Source organism: Balaenoptera acutorostrata, chromosome 9 (assembly GCF_949987535.1).
Source record: "Balaenoptera acutorostrata chromosome 9, mBalAcu1.1, whole genome shotgun sequence".
Taxonomy (NCBI): domain Eukaryota; kingdom Metazoa; phylum Chordata; class Mammalia; order Artiodactyla; family Balaenopteridae; genus Balaenoptera; species Balaenoptera acutorostrata.
Genome location: NC_080072.1, coordinates 53,645,783 through 53,662,006, shown reverse-complemented (window position 1 = coordinate 53,662,006; position 16,224 = coordinate 53,645,783).

The following is a 16,224-nucleotide window of genomic DNA, read 5'->3' as shown; positions in this document are numbered from 1 at the left end:
GGATTCTTAACCACCGCGCCACCAGGGAAGCCCCTAATGCCGTTTTTTGTTTTGTGTTGTTTTGTTTTTTCCTGTTCCAGGATCCAATCCAGGATATCCCATTAAACTTAGTTGTGGGGATATCCCTGGCAGTCCAGTGGTTAAGACTCCACACTCCCAATGCAGGGGGGTGCGGGTTCGATCCCTGGTCAGGGAACTAAGACCCCACATGCTACATGGCGCCGCCAAAATAAATAAATAAATAAATAAAAATAAACTTAGTTGTCATGTCTCCTGAGGCTCCTCTTGGCTACAGCTGTTTCTCAAACTTTCCATGTTTTTGATGACTTTGACAGTTTAAGGAGTACTGGTCAGGTATTTTGTAGACTGTCCCTCAATTGGGATTTGTTTGATGTTTTTCTTATGATTTAGATTGGGGTTGGGGTGCTTTGGAAGGAAGACCACAGAGGTAAAGTGCCATCCTCATGCCATCAGGTCAAGGGTACCATCACCATGACTTATCACTGTCAAGGTTGACCTTGATCACCTGCTGAGGTAGTGTTTGTCAGATTTCTCCCCTATAAAGTTACTTTAATTTCCCCATTTCTGGACTGTACTCTTTTGAAGGAAGTCATTTCACAGTCCACCCTTAAAGAGTGGGGAGTTCCGCTCCACCTCCTTGAGGGCAGCAGCGTCGTTTTCCACCCACATCCTACACCCAGTCACCAAGCTCAGACCATTTTGCCTCCTAGACGTCTCTCGAGCTCCTCCTCTGCTCATCCTCCTCCTAGCCATGGCCTTGCTTTGGCTTTCATCTTTCAGCAAGGTCACCACGACTTCCTCACTGTCCTGCCACCTTGTCTCTACCCTGCCGAGACCTCGCTCCACTTGTAATAAGGGCAGGGCAGGCGTGACCAATAGCAGTCCCGCTCAACCATTGGTAGGCATCGCAGTGGGTCCCCACTCTCCCCTTCCTCTGTGTAAAAGGAGCCCAAATTTGTACTGAGGAAGATGGTTTTTTGAGACACTAGTCTGCCATCTTCTTGGTCTGCTGGCTTTCCAATTAAAGTCGTTATTCCTGTCCCAACAACTGGTCTCCCCATTTATTGGCCTGTCGTGTGGCGAGCAGAGCGAGCTTGGGCTCCGTAACACTGCCCAGAGTTAATGCAAGCCGTTCATCCTGGCTCACAGGTGCTCAGGGATCTGCTCCCTCCTGTCTGCTCTTACTCCTCACACTCCACCCGCTCATCAGAATTCACTACAACGCTTGCAAATGCCCAGCTAACCATTCTCTCCCATTCACCTATGCTGCCACCTCTACCCAGACCCTCCCCACCAAACCCACCACCAACCCTCGCTTGGCCCAGCTGACTCCTACTCATTCTTTTTTTTCTTATGAAATAGTTTACATGCAAGAAAGAGCAGCATTAGAACATTTGTTATTGAAGGACTGCTGCCCCTGTGTGCCCCTCCCTACCTGTTTATTATTCTCTTGCGTTTCTTTATCATTTTACTACTATGCATGTATCTGATGGTGTACTGCTAAATGTTTAACAGGCTCACCAGAAGGAAAAAAATAGCTCTGATTTGTAGCATTTGCCAATTTCTCCCAAGTTGGCACAGCCAGCTCCACATACCACTGCATGTATCCCAAACAACATATTTACCTTTTCATATTTTTAAACTTTATATAAATGGTATCATTTATGCAAACGGTTATGTGTTTGTGCGTGTGTGTGTGTGTGTGTGTGGGTGGGTGTGACTTGTCGTCACAGAGGTTGTAATGCATTCTCTGCTGATCCTTAACATTTGGGCATGTGTGTCAACTCTGCAAGGTAATATCAGACAGTTTTCTGATGTGGTGATTCTAATTTACAATGGCAAAATAGCGGTGTGTGAGAGTTCCTTTTTGCTCCACATTCTCACCAATTCTTGGTGTCAAATTTTTAAATGGTTGCCAATATAGGTGTGAAATAGCATCTTATTGTGGATTTTTTAAAAATTATTATTATTTTTAAGTTATTTATTTATTTATTTATTTATTTATGGCTGTGTTGGGTCTTCGTTTCTGCGCGAGGGCTTTCTCCAGTTGTGGCAAGTGGGGGCCACTCTTCATCGCAGTGCGCGGGCCTCTCACTATCGCGGCCTCTCGTTGCGGAGCACAGGCTCCAGACGCGCAGGCTCAGTAGCCGTGGCTCACGGGCCCAGCTGCTCCGCGGCATGCGGGATCCTCCCAGACCAGGGCTCGAACCCGTGTCCCCTGCACTGGCAGGCAGACTCTCAACCACCGCGCCACCAGGGAAGCCCCTCATTGTGGATTTTAATTTGCGTTTCTTGGTGGAGGTCTTTTCATTTTTATTTGCAATTATTTTTCCTCGTTGTGAAATGCCTATTTACATCTTTTGTCCATTTTTCTATTGGGCTATTCTTTTTTTACAAATAGATTTGTGACTCTTTATGTTTCTTTGTTGATAATATAAAATACAAACCCCTTCCACCTTGGAGCTTGTCTTTTTACCATTTTTTTAAATGGGGTCAAATTTATCAATCTGTTCCTTTTTTGGTTATCTTTTTGTGTCTAGTTTAAGAAATATTCCCTACACAAGGTCATAAAGATCTTCACCTACATATTCTTCCAAAAGTCCATTTTACTTTAAAATCTTTAATCCACCTAGAACTTATTTTTCTGTATATGGTGCCAGGTAGGTATTGTTTTTTTCTTTTAGACATCCCACTATCCCAGAACCATTTATTCAACAGTCCATTGTTTCCCCACAAATCTGTATGACTGCTGTGTTATATACAAATGTTACATATATGCATGGGTTTGTATCTGGACTATTGTTCCACTGGTCGATCCCTGGGCCAGTGCCACACTACAGCCCTTCCTCTCCTCCTCCCTCCTCAGGAGTATCTTCTCTAAGTACTTAGCTTCTTACTCCTCTCAAATGGAAACGTATTCTTAAGAAAGGATCAAATGTCAGTCATACAGGGAAAAGAGGGGTGCTACATTTTAAACCTCATCTCTAATTGTGGATGGAAAATCTTGATAGTTCCCTGATGGCACTTCAGATACTAATGACTGAGATATTTAAGAACTTTCCTGGGTCCTCTGAAGCCACACTATTACAGAGGAGGGCCTGCCTTAAAGTAGATCTTTCATATTATTTGAGGCAAAAGATCTATTTTAGGTATATTTAGGTATATCTGGAAGTGGTAAAACACACTTTTGGAGTTGGGCCAAAGGACAGAGAAATCAATTAAAAAGCTAAGAAGTAAAGTGTAGGTTTTGGGTGAGTTGACTGGTCAGAGTGACCCTACCTTTTTTTTAATTTTATTTTTTTATACATCAGGTTATTAGTTATCCATTTTATACACATCAGTGTATACATGTCAATCCCAATCTCCCAATTCATCACACCATCACCACCACTGCCCCCGCCACTTTCCCCCTCTGGTGTCCATACGTTTGGTTTCTACATCTGTGTCTCCATTTCTTTTTTTTTTTTTTTTTTTTTTAAAGATTTATTTATTTATTTATTTTATTGATTAATTGATTGATTGATTGCTATGTTGGGTCTTCATTTCTGTGCTAGGGCTCTCTCTAGTTGCGGCGAGCGGGGGCCACTCTTCATCGCGGTGCGCGGGCCTCTCACTATCGCGGCCTCTCTTGTTGCGGAGCACAGGCTCCAGACGCGCAGGCTCAGTAATTGTGGCTCACGGGCCCAGCTGCTCTGCGGCATGTGGGATCTTCCCAGACCAGGGCCCGAACACGCGTCCCCTGCATCGGCAGGCAGACCCCCAACCACTGCGCCACCAGGGAAGCCCTGTGTCTCCATTTCTGCCCTGCAAACTGGTTCATCTGTACCATTTTTCTAGGTTCCACATATATGCGTTAATATACGATATTTGTTTTTCTCTTTCTGACTTACTTCACTCTGTATGACAGTCTCTAGATCCATCCACGTCTCTACACATGACCCAATTTTGTTCCTTTTTATGGCTGAGTAATATTCCATTGTATATATGTACCACATCTTCTTTATCCATTCCAGAGTGACCATATCTTGATGTTGCTGTATTCACATGCCATTTGTGTGACCTGAAGCAAGTTTACTTAATGGTCCCAAGTCAAAGTTTCCTTGAATAAATGGGATTATTAACATGAACTCCACCGCAGGGTTGGTGTGAAAATATTAAATAAAACTATACAAAAGCACGCATCACACAGAAGATGCTCCCTCAGCATTGAGGCAGTAGACTCAGAGCCAAATCCTATCTGTTAGCTACTAGTTTTATGACCTTAAAACAGTTATTTCTTAGCTACAATTGCCTAGTTATAAAATGAAAATATGGAATTACTCTTTATATTTTTTTGTATTTCTGAGCTTTATGTATTTAATTTGCATTTTTATTTAATTACTTAAATTGAACATTTTTTCTTGTGTATTGGCCATTTGTTTTACTCTCTCTTTTTTTTTTTTTTTTTTAGCCACACAGCTTGTAGGATCTTAGTTCCCCAACCAGGGATCGAACCCGGGTCCCCCGTCGTGAAAGTGCCGAATCCTAACCACTGGACTGCCAGGAAATTACCTGTTTTACTCTTATTGCCAGAAAAAAGTGTTGTTAAAAATCAAACTCAGAGGGTTGGGGGAAGGCCTTGCTTAGTCTGGGACTGGCTGAGGTGAATGGAGAGGAAGGAGGCGACTCTATCTGAGGGACAGCAGGTGTGCAAGGGCCATAGTAAAAGGGGAGGAGATGGCCTGTGTGGCCTGTGTGGCTGGAAGATTGGTTACTCACAGCGGTATTGAGCAAATAGTGAATATACTAAGAATTATGAGAGTGAAGCTTCTCATTGTTGGAGAAAGGAGGTAAATACGTAAAAGGTGGAGCTGGATTGGAATTGGTGACAGTGTGAATGCATGATTTTTAATATATATACAGAATAATGGATGTAGAAAGAGAGATGTGTATATGTACTATCTACTGATAGGGCCAAGAAGCAATAATACCCCACTAGTAAAGAGCATATTATTGCCCAGATTTTGGTTTCTGAATACTATTCTCGGGCTTCCCTGGTGGCACAGTGGTTAAGAATCCGCCTGCCAATGAAGGGGACAAGGATTCAAGCCTTGGTCCGGGAAGTTCCCACACGCCGTGGAGCCCGTGTGCCACAACTACTGAGCCTGCGCTCTAGAGCCTGCGAGCCACAACTACGGACGCCCGCGTGCCTAGAGCCCGTGCTCCGCAACAAGAGAAGCCACCGCAATGAGAAGCCCACGTACTGCAACTAAGAGTAGCCCCCACGCGCCGCAACTGGAGAAAGCACGCACGCAGCAAGGAAGAGCCAATGCAGCCAAAAATAAATAAATAAAATAAATTAATTAATTAAAAAAAAATACTATTCTCCACTAAAAGGAACCAGGGCTATTTAGACAAACAACTGATTCCAGGGCTGGGATGGGAAAGTATAAGTTGAGGCTTGAATATCTTGTGGTATCAGAGAATATGGAAGTGCTCAAAGAATGATGGAAACATGTCAAAAGGACACAGGATCCAGCTTGAAGGAGCCCCCGTTGGTCCCAATGGGACACTCTAAATAGCAAAATAAATAATAGTAATAACGGATTATAATCCATAGAATAAAAGATGAATCCATGAGTAATCTATAATAATATATCTGACGAATGAATGAGTGAATGAATGTATAAATGAGGGAGAAGGGAGAGTTCTTCCTTACAGTAGAATGCTGATTATAAATGTAAAAAGAATAATGGAATTAGAAAATCACCATTTGGCAATTATCATAGGAATAACTGATTCAGACAGAAATCATTAAAGAATGCTAAAACTAGTTCATACAAGATTGATGAGGAATAGGATATTTATACTCTCAAAGTAGCTCCCCACAAAACACTTATTAACTTTGCTGTGGAGAAACCTGGTAGATACCATTTTAACTGAGTTAACATTGCCTGACTAAAATAAAAAGGATGGACAAAAACAAGCATTGGCAAGGACATGGAGAAATCAGAACACTTACACATTGCTGGTGGGAATGTAAAATGGTGCAGCCACTTTGGAAAATAGCTGGCAGTCTCTTAAAACATTAAACATAGAGTTACCATATGACCAAGCAGTTCCACAGTTAAGTATATACCCAATAGAACTAAAAATATATGTTCACAAAAAAACTTGTACATGAATGTTCACAGCAGCATTATCCATAATAGCTAAAAAGTGAAAACAATCCAAATGTCTATAATGTCTGATGAATGGATTAAAAAACTGTAGTATATCCATACAGTGGTGTATTAGGGTTCTCCAGGGAAAGAGACAGTAAGATGTGTGTGTGTTTGTGTGTGTGTGTGTGTGTGTGTGTGTGTGTGTGTGTAGAGAGATATTTATTTTAAGGAATTGGCTCATGCAATTATGGAGACTTGAAGGGTCCAAAATCTGCAGGGTAGGCCTGTGGTACAGCAGGGGACCCAGGGAACAGTTGCAGTTTGAGTCCAAAGGCAATCCTTTGGTAGAATTCCTGCTTGCTTGGGGGGAGGTCAGTCTTTCTCTATTAAGGCCTTCAACTGATTGGATGAGGCCTTACATTATGGAAGGTAATCTGCTTTACTCAAAGTCCACTGATTTAAATGTCAGTGTCATCCAAAAAACACAGAAACATCCAGAATGCTTGACCAAAAATCTGGGAAACATGGCTCAGTCACGCTGACAAATAAAATTAACCGTCACAAGTGGGCTATTACTTGGCAACAAAAAAGAATGATGTACTGATGCATGCTACAACATGGATGAACCTTGAAAACTTTACACTAAGTGAAAGAAGCCAGACACAAAAGGCCACATATAATATGATTCCATTTATATAAAACATCCAGAATAGGCAAATCCACAGAGACAGAGAGTCAGCTGATTAGTGGTTGAGAGGGCTGGGGTACGGGGAGTGACTGTTGAAATATAGGGGGTTTCTTTCTGGGGTGATGAAATGTTCTGGCATTGGTGGTGATGGCTGCACTACCTTGTGAATATACTAAAAACCACCAAATTGTATACTTTAAAAGGGTGAATTTTATGGTTTGTGAATTATATCTCAAAAAACAAAACAAAACAAAAGGTTAACATCACCACTAATGAGACAAGTCGACATTGTGTGGCTCCCAATACCATGCTCTTAGGATGGAGAATCGCATCGGGAGTATTCTTGCCCAAATACATAACCTAAATCTAATCATGAGGCAACATCAGACAAACCCAAAGTGGCCTACATTTCAAAAATATCAGGGTTATAAAAGGAAAAACTGAGGAAGTACTCCAGACAGAAGGCAAATAAATGCAACGTATGATCCTGGATTAGACCCTGGACCACAAAGGAAAGAGTGATTATAAAGGACATTGTTGGGACAACCAGCAAAATTTGAATGGGGCTGGCAAACTGGATGATAGTATAGTATCAGTGCGGGTTTCCTTGTTTTGACAGATGTGCTGTGGTTATGCAGGAGTGTCCTTGATTTCAGCAAATGCAAACTGAAGTATTTAAAGGTAAGAGGACATAAAATTTGTGTATTACTCACAAGTGATTCAGAAAAAATATATACAGCATATATAACCTGTGTAAAAAATATATCTGTATATATATAAACAGAGAGGGAGAGAGCAGATGATAAAGCAAACATAAGAAGTTAACAACTGGGAGATCTGGGTGGGGATATACTGGAATCCTCTGAACTATTCTTACAGCTTTTCTGCAAGTTTGAAATTATTTCAAAATAAAAAGTAAATTAGAAAAATATATAAAATATATCCACAAAGAGACTTGTTCAAGAAAAATAAACCTTTGCTTTACAACGTTATTGTGAGGACTGTGCCTGGCACACAGTATATGCTCAATAGCTGCTGCCACTGCCAACTTTTCTGAGAGGACTGAGAAATAGAGGCACTTCTCACAAGAAGCCACAAGGGGGCATCTGAAAGCCAAGAAACAAGGTCTAACACAGAGCTTCCCTGGGCCTGCAGTGCTGCAGATGGGGGTTGTCAACCCTTCCTTACCCAGAATGCATTCCTCAACCCAAAAGGAAAACAAAGCTTTGTCTGATACAAACTGGGGATTATTACATTCACAGTAGATAAGGCTTTGGGGTACCTGAGAGCTAGCCTCTGCTCCTTCTGTATGGGTCTGGACTTCAGGACAGCTGTCAAGGGTTACTGCATCTATCACAATCAGGATATCAACTCTGGACACCTGTGAAAAGGGGTTTGTAAATATGATGGCAATGGAGAAGAATGAGTCCTGGAATGGAACTCAGAGTCATACTTGTGTGAACTCAGCTATATTCTTCCTCACCTTTTTTTGTTAGTCTGACTTCTTAGAGGTTCCCCCTGGACCTTCTAGGATTCAATGTTTCTGAGCTCTGGAATATGCCCTTTTGGGTCTACCTGACCCTATCACAAATCACTCCTTGAATGAAACTGCTCTAGTCCCAGAGGTCTTGTGACCACATGGTACAGTGGAAGGAGCATGGGCCTTGGAGACAGACTGAGCAAGGTCCAAATCAAGGCTCTGGTACTTAATTCCTTGAGCCTCAGTTTCTTTTTTTAATTTATTTTTGGCTGCATTGGGTCTTCGTTGCTGCATGCGGGCTTTCTCTAGTTGTGGCAAGCGGGGGCTACTCTTCATTGCAGCGCGCAGGCTTCTCATTGTGGTGGCTTCTCTTGTTGTGGAGCATGGGCTCTAGGCACGCAGGCTTCAGTAGTTGTGGCGCACGGGCTCAGCAGTATGGCCCGCGGGCTCTAGAGCACAGGCTCAGTAGTTGTGGTGCACAGGCTTAGTTGCTCCGCAGCATGTGGGATCTTCCCAGACCAGGGCTCAAACCTGTGTCCCCTGCGTTGGCAGGTGGATTCTTAACCACTGTGCAACCAGGGAAGTCCCTCTTTATCCTTTAGACAGGAATAATACTATTTTCTTTTTAAGAGCGTTATGAGGATTAAATATTTACATACAGTACCTAGAACAGAGTAGATACCCAGTAGATACTCAATGAATTATAGTATTTTATTTTCGATTTGGTTTAGGCAAAAGCAACCAGAAGGAAAATATGGGATTTAAAGTTAAGATAAACTGTGTTCAAGTTCCTACTCTCTATGACCCTTGGCAAATCACTAGATCTCGTTGAGTCTCACCACTAGCCTTTTTTTTTTTTTTGGCTGCACTGTGTGGCTTAGAGGATCTCAGGTCCCTGACCAGGGACTGAACCTGGGTCACAGCACCAAAGGCCCGGAATCCCAACACTAGGCCACCAGGGAACTCCCTACCACCAGCCTTTAAGAACTCTGTAAACCATAATATTACGCCAGCTAGGAATTACCTTCTTTCTTTAAATAAATCCTGATCTTAGCCTACATGGCCCAGTGCAAGGGTTGCTTTTCTCTAATAATGTAATTGATATGGTATTCATACTCTGGAAATAAATGACCACGCCGCACAGCATGCGGGATCTTAGTTCCCCGACCAGGGATTGAACCCATGCCCCCTGCAGTAGAAGCGTGGAGTCTAGACCACTGGACCGCGAGGGAAGACCAAACTTTGGAAATTATTAAAAAGAATGAGGGACTGAGCTCTGCCCACCAGAGCAACAGTCAGCTCTACCCACCACCAGTCCCTCCCACCAGGAAACTGGTACAAGCCTCTTAGATAGCCTCATCCACCAGAGGGCAGACAGCAGAAGCAAGAAGAACTACAATACTGCAGCCTGTGGAACAAAAATCACATTCACAGAAAGATAGACAAGATGAAAAGGCAGAGGGCTATGTACCAGATGAAGGAACAAGATAAACCCCAGAAAAACAACTAAATGAAGTGGAGATAGGCAACCTTCCAGAAAAAGAATTCAGAATAATGATAGTGAAGATGATCCAGGACCTCGGAAAAAGGATGGAGGCAAAGATCGAGAAGATGCAAGAAATGTTTAACAAAGACTTAGAAGAATTAAAGAACAAACAAACACAGATGAACAATACAATAACTGAAATGAAAACTACACTAGAAGGAATCATCAGCAGAATAACTGAGGCAGAAGAACGGATAAGTGACCTGGAAGACAGAATGGTGGAATTCACTGCTGTGGAACAGAATAAACGAAAAAGAATGAAAAGAAATGAAGACAGCCTAAGAGACCTCTGGGACAACATTAAATGCCAACAGCGGGCTTCCCTGGTGGCACAGTGGTTAAGAATCCGCCTGCCAATGCAGGGGACATGGGTTCAAGCCCTGGTCCGGGAAGATCCCACATACCACGGAGCAACTAAGCCCGTGAGCCACAACTACTGAGCCTGCGCTCTAGAGCCTGCGGGCCACAACTACTGAGCCCGTGAGCCACAACTACTGAAGCCTGCGCACCTAGAGCCCGTGCTCCGCAACAAGAGAAGCCACTGCAATGAGAAGCCCGTGCACCACAACGAAGAGTAGCCCCTGCTCACTGCAACTAGAGAAAGCCTGCGCACAGCAACGAAGACCCAACGCAGCCAAAAATAAATAAATTAAATAAATAAATAATAATAATTTAAAAAACGCAACAACATTCACATTATAGGGGTCCCAGAAGAAGAGAGAGAAAGGACCAGAGAAAATATCTGAAGAGATTATAGTTGAAAACTTCCCTAACATGGGAAAGGAAATAGCCACCCAAGTCCAGGAAGCGCAGAGAGTCCCATACAGGATAAACCCAAGGAGAAACATGCTGAGACACATAGTAATCAAACTGGCAAAAATTAAAGACAAAGAAAAATTATTGAAAGCAGCAAGGGAAAAACGACAAATAACATACAAGGCAACTCCCATAAGGTTAACAGCTGATTTCTCAGCAGAAACTCTACAAGCCAGAAGGGAGTGGCACGACATATTTAAAGTGATGAAAGGGAAGAACCTACAACCAAGATGACTCTACCCAGCAAGGATCTCATTCAGATTTGATGGAGAAATCAAAAGCTTTACAGACAAGCAAAAGCTAAGAGAATTCAGCACCACCAAACCAGCTCTACAACAAATGCTAAAGGAACTTCTCTAAGTGGGAAACACAAGAGAAGAAAAGCACCTACAAAAACAAACCCAAAACAATTAAGAAAATGGTCATAGGAACATACATATCGATAATTACCTTAAACGTGAATGGATTAAATGCTCCAACCAAAAGACACAGGCTTGCTGAATGGATACAAAAACAAGACCCATATATATGCTGTCTACAAGAGACCCACTTCAGACATAGGGACACATACAGACTGAAAGTGAGGGGATGGAAAAAGATATTCCATGCAAATGGAAATCAAAAGAAAGCTGGAGTACCAATACTCACATCAGATAAGATAGACTTTAAAATAAAGAATGTTACAAGAGACAAAGAAGGACATTACATAATGATCAAGGGATCAATCCAAGAAGAAGATATAACAATTATAAATATATATGCACCCAACATAGGAGCACCTCAATACATAAGGCAACTGCTAACAGCTATAAAAGAGGAAGTCGACAGTAACACAATAATAGTGGGGGATTTTAACACCTCACTTACACCAATGGACAGATCATCCAAAAAGAAAATAAATAAGGAAACAGAAGCTTTAAATGACACAATAGACCAGATAGATTTAATTGATATTTATAGGACATTCCATCCAAAAACAGCAGATTACACGTTCTTCTCAAGTGCGCATGGAACATTCTCCAGGATAGATCACATCCTGGGTCACAAATCAAGCCTCAGTAAATTTAAGAAAATTGACATCATATCAAGCATCTTTTCTGACCACAACGCTATGAGATTAGAAATCAATTACAGGGAAAAAAATGTAAAAAACACAAACACATGGAGGCTAAACAATATGTTACTAAATAACCAAGAGATCACTGAAGAAATCAAAGAGGAAATCAAAAAATACCTAGAGACAAATGACAATGAAAACACGACGATCCAAAACCTGTGGGGATGCAGCAAAAGTAGTTCTAAGAGGGAAGTTTATAGCTATACAAGCCTACCTCAAGAAACAAGAAAAATCTCAAATAAACAATCTAACCTTACACCTAAAGGAACTAGAGAAAGAAGAACAAACAAAACCCAAAGTTAGCAGAAGGAAAGAAATCATAAAGATCAGAGCAGAAATAAATGCAATAGAAACAAAGAAAACAATTGCAAAGATCAATAAAACAAAAAGCTGGTTCTTTGAGAAGATAAACAAAATTGATAAACCATTAGCCAGACTCATGAAGAAAAAGAGCGAGAGGACTCAAATCAATAAAATCAGAAATGAAAAAGGAGAAGTTACAACATACACCTGAGAAATACAAAGCATCCTAAGAGACTACTACAAGGAACTCTATGCCAATAAAATGGACAACCTGGAAGAAATGGACAAATTCTTAGAAAGGTATAACCTTGCAAGACTGAACCAGGAAGAAATAGAAAATATGAACAGACCAATCACAAGTAATGAAACTGAAACTGTGATTAAAAATCTTCCAACAGGGCTTCCCTGGTGGTGCAGTGGTTGAGTCTGCCTGCCGATGCAGGGGACATGGGTTCGAGCCCTGGTCTGGGAGGATCCCACATGCCGCGGAGCAGCTAGGCCCATGAGCCACAGCTACTGAGCCTGCGCGTCTGGAGCCTGTGCTCCGCAACGAGAGGCTGCGAGAGTGAGAGGCCCGCGCACCGCGATGAAGAGTGGCCCCCACCTGCCGCAACTAGAGAAAGCCCTCGCACAGAAACGAAGACCCAACACAGCCAAAAATAAATAAATAAATAAATTTAAAAATTAGAAAAAAAAAAAAATCTTCCAACAAACAGAAGTCCAGGACCAGATGGCTTCACAGGTGAATTCTATCAAACATTTAGAGAAGAGCTAACACCCATCCTTCTCAAACTCTTCCAAAAAATTGCAGAGGAAGGAACACTCCCAAACTCATTCTATAAGGCCACCATCACCCTGATAACAAAACCAGACAAAGATACTACAAAAAAAGAAAATTACAGACCAATATCACTGATGAATATAGATGCAAAAATCCTCAACAAAATATGAGCAAACAGAATCCAACAACACATTAAAAGGATCATATACCATGATCAAGTGGGATTTATCCCAGGGATGCAAGGATTCTTCAATATACGCAAATCAATCCATGTGATACACCATATTAACAAATTGAAGAATAAAAACCATATGATCATCTAAATACATGCAGAAAAAGCTTTTGACAAAATTCAACACCCATTTATGGTAAAAACTCTCCAGAAAGTGGGCATAGAGGGAACCTACCTCAACATAATGAAGGCCATATACGACAAACCCACAGCAAACATCATTCTCAATGGTGAAAAACTGAAAGCATTTCCTCTAAGATCAGGAACAAGACAAGGATGTCCACTCTCACCACTATTATTCAACATAGTTTTGGAAGTCCTAGCTACAGCAATCAGAGAAGAAAAAGAAATAAAAGGAATACAAATTGGAAAAGAAGAAGTAAAACTGTCACTGTTTGCAGATGACATGATGCTATACATAGAGAATCCTAAAGATGTTACTAGAAAATCACTAGAGCTAATCAACAAATTTGGTAAAGTTGCAGGATACAAAATTAATGCACAGAAATCTTTTGCTTTCCCATACACTAGTGATGAAAAATCTGAAAGAGAAATTAAGGAAACACTCCCATTTACCACTGCAACAAAAAGAATAAAATACCTAGGAATAAACCTACCTAGGGAGACAAAAGACCTGTATGCAGAAAACTATAAGACACTGATGAAAGAAATTAAAGATGATACCAACAGATGGAGAGATATACCATGTTCTTGGATTGGAAGAATCAATAGTGTGAAAATGACTATACTACCCAAAGCAATCTACAGATTCAGTGCAATCCCTATCAAATTACCAATGGCATTTTTTACAGAACTAGAACAAAAAATCTTAAAATTTGTATGGAGACACAAAAGACCCCAAATAGCCAAAGCAGTCTTGAGGGAAAAAAGCAGAGCTGGAGGAATCAGACTCCCTGACTTCAGACTATACTACAAAGCTACAGTCATCAAGACAATATGGTACTGGAACAAAAACAGAAACATAGATTAATGGAACAAGACAGAAAGCCCAGAGATAAACCCACGCACCTATGGTCAACTAATCTATGACAAAGGAGGCAAGGATATACAATGGAGAAAAGACAGTTTTCAATAAGTGGTGCTGGGAAAACTGGACAGCTACATGTAAAAGAATGAAATTAGAACACTCCCTAACACCATACACAAAAATAAACTCAAAATGGATTAGAGACCTAAGTATAAGACCAGACACTATAAAACTCTTTAGAGGAAAACATAGGAAGAACACTCTTTGACATAAATCACAGCAAGATCTTTTTTGATTCACCTCCTAGAGTAATGGAAATAAAAACAAAAATAAACAAATGGCACTTAATGAAATTTCAAAGCTTTTGTACAGCAAAGGAAACCATAAACAAGATGAAAAGACAACCCTCAGAATGGGAGAACATATTTGCAAATGAATCAATGGACAAAGGATTAATCTCCAAACTATATAAACAGCTCATGCTGCTCAATATTAAAAAAACAAACAACCTAATCCAAAAATGGGCAGAAGACCTAAATAGACATTTCTCCAAAGAAGACATACAGATGGCCAAGAAGCACATGAAAAGCTGCTCAACATCACTAATTATTAGAGAAATGCAAATCAAAACTACAATGAGGTATCATCTCACACCAGTTAGAATGCGCATCATCAGAGAATCTACAAAGAACAAATGCTGGAGAGGGTGTGGAGAAAAGGGAACCCTCTTGCACTGTTGGTGGGAATGTAAATTGATACAGCCACTACGGAGAACAGTATGGAGGTTCCTTAAAAAACTAAAAATAGAATTACCATATGATCCAGCAATCCCACTCCTGGGCATATACCCAGAGAAAACCATAATTCAAAAAGACACATGCACCCCAGTGTTCATTGCAGCACTATTTACAATAGCCAGGTCATGGAAGCAACCTACATGCCCAATGACAGACGAATGGATAAAGAAGATGTGGTACACATATACAATGGAATATTACTCAGCCATAAAAAGGAACGAAATTGGGTCATTTGTTGAGACGTGGATGGATCTAGAGACTGTCATACAGAGTGAAGTACGTCAGAAAGAGAAAAAACAAATATCATATATTAACGCATATATGTGGAACCTAGAAAAATGGTACAGATGAACCAGTTTGCAGGGCAGAAATTGAGATGTAGAGAACAAACGTATAGACACCAAGGGAGGAAAGCGGCAGGGGTGGGTGGCGGTGGTGGTGTGATGAATTGGGAGATTGGGATTGACATGTATACACTGATGTGTATAAAATTGATGGCTAATAAGAACCTGCTGTATACAAAAACAAATAAAATTCAAAAATTCAAAAAAAAAAGAATGAGGAAGGTCTGGACTTCCCTCGTGGTGCAGTGGTCAAGAATCCGCCTGCCAATGACGGGGACACGGGTTCGAGCCCTGGTCCGGGAAGATCCCACATGCCACGGAGCAACTAAGCCCATGTGCCACAACTACGGAGCCTATGCTCTAGAGCCCGTGTGCCACAACTACCAAAGCCCATGTGCCTCTAGCCCGTGCTCCGCAACAAGAGAAGCCACTGCAATGAGAAGCACGCACACCGCAACGAAGAGTAGCCCCCGCTCGCCACAACTAGAGAGAGCCCGTGCACAGTGGCAAGGACTCAGTGCAGCCAAAAATAAATAAAAAATAAATAAATTTATTAAAAAAAAAAAAAGAATGAGGAATGTCTAAATGTACGAAGACGGAAAGAACTCAGAGATACTAAGTGAAAATAAACCATGGAATACATACATTATGATTCCATTTTTATGTTTAAGGAAAAAAAAGAGGTGACCATGTTGTACCCTTGCTTAAAACCCTTCTGTGGTTCCCCATAGCCAATCAAGTGAAGTTCAAGCTCCTTACCTGGCATTCAAGGCTGTTCACTATTTGGACCCTGTCAACCTCTCCAGCCTCATCTCCTATAGACCAGCCTGGCCATCCCTTGAGCCCTGAGTTCCATCTATGACTAAATTGCCCTTCACCACTTTTTTCTCTAGGTCTCAAGAATCAGAATCACCTGGGAGTCTTGTTAAAATACTGATTGTGGGCCCCATCCATAGAATTTCTGATTT